A 1,948-nucleotide genomic window follows, 5' to 3' on the forward strand; every position below is an offset into this window, starting at 1 on the left:
TGAAAGATAAAGATCAGAAAACAAAAACATTCCAGCCAGCCTATACATAGTGGAGGATTTTTTTCATATAGGTTGCTCTTTATATGTTATGCATTTCTATATGAGATTTATATGTATTCTATTAATAACAGCAAATTTTAATAATTTACATTTGCCAAATTATTTTTAACATAACAATTGTATGCCATCATTACAGCAATTCTAGAAAAAATGTCAGAAAAAAATCCCCCGTAATTCTTTAAAACGCACATCTCTTATCACTTTGACCATTCTTATTTTTTCCACGCCGAAATTTTAGATAGATTAAGTATAATCCACAATTTCGCAGTATAACCCGTTTCACATAATATTCTTACCAATTTGCTTTTTCATGTTGCTACGATCTTTACGATGATCCTTTTACTATTTTAGCAAATGACTCTGGCAGCCATTCCGCCATGGCTGGCCATTTGTCATTTCCCCTGCGTTTAGTTTTTAAATCATCGCACGGCGAGATCCCCTTTCCTAGCACCTGTGTGCACCTGTGCGGACCTGTGCGAACATCGCCACAGTCACGGTGGGAACAGGCTGGTCACCTCGGAGACCCCCCGGGCTCTCCCTGTCCCATGGTGCTCACATCTTCCCCTTAGCAGCCCTGACCCCTCCTCCGGCATGACCTGCTCGAGAACGTCACGCGGCCATGAGCGGGATGGTGTGGTGTCACGTGGAAGCAGCTCCCTTCACGCGGCTCGATGGCTTTGACTCACTAAGCCGTCGCGTGTGGTGGCTTCAGGTTCCTGTGGCTGCTGCGCGGTGCTCCGCGCTGCGGCGGTCCGGAGCCTGGAAGCCGTGCTTCGGGGGAAGGACACGCGGGACACTTCCTTTGTTGGCCGTTTAGCACAAAGGTGCCAGATGCATTTGCCCACAGGTGTTTGTGTCAGCACAGACTTTTCTTCTCAGGGACAAACACCCGGAGCGGAGTTGCTGGCTCGCGTGGTAACTATATGGTTAAGTGTATAAGACACGGCCGAGTCGTCCTCCAGACAGGCGGCATCACGTTTCGGCGCCACCAGCGATGCACGTTCCGGTTGCTCCAGCTCCTCACCAGCTCATCCGTCTTCATTCTAGCGTGTCGGGGGTCACGGGTTTATTTTGCATTTCTCTAATGTCCGGTGTTGTTGGACATCTCTCTATGTGCCATGTACTTCCTCTTTGGTGAAATCCTGTCAAAATATTTTGCCCGCTTTTAGTTGGATTTTTTCACCGTCGAGTTTTGAGGGCACAGAGTTCTTTTTCTCAGTCATTGGACCCGTTGCGTAAGTTGTCGATGTTCTTGGTGTCCAGTTGTTTGCAGGGTTCCCTTACTGTCCTTTCAACGTCTGAGAGATTATGTCACGTCTCTCCTTCTTGATATTGGTGATTTGCATCTTTTTTTCTCTCTTTTTTTGTCAATGTAGCTAGAAGTTTAGCAATTTTATCAATTATTTTAAAGAAGCAGCTTTCGGTTTTTTGATTGCGTGTTTTGTGTTTTCAATTTCATGGATTTCAATCTAATTTTCATTATCTTTTTTGTCTTTTGTTCATTTGTGTTTATTTGCCTTTTTTTTTGTTTTTCCTGGCTTCTTAATGAAGAAGCACAAACCTTCATCGGAACGTTTCTTATTTTCTCATATACACCCCTAATGCTATCAATTTCCCTCAAAGCACAGTTTCGAGTGCATCTCACAGATTCAATGTGGCATATTTTCATGTTATTTTTATTCGGAATGCTTTTCCTTGCCCTTTGACACCTCCCCTTCATCGCATACATTATTTAGAAGTGTGTTGGTTGATATCCAAGCGTTTGGAGATTTTCTTGATATCTTTCTCTTACCGGTTTCTAATTTAATTCTATTACGATCTAAAAACATATCGAGGATGATTTCAATCCTTTTGACTTGGTTAAGGTTGTTTTATGACTAGGGATATG

Source organism: Pteropus vampyrus, unplaced genomic scaffold (assembly GCF_000151845.1).
Source record: "Pteropus vampyrus isolate Shadow unplaced genomic scaffold, Pvam_2.0 Scaffold753, whole genome shotgun sequence".
Taxonomy (NCBI): Eukaryota; Metazoa; Chordata; class Mammalia; order Chiroptera; family Pteropodidae; genus Pteropus; species Pteropus vampyrus.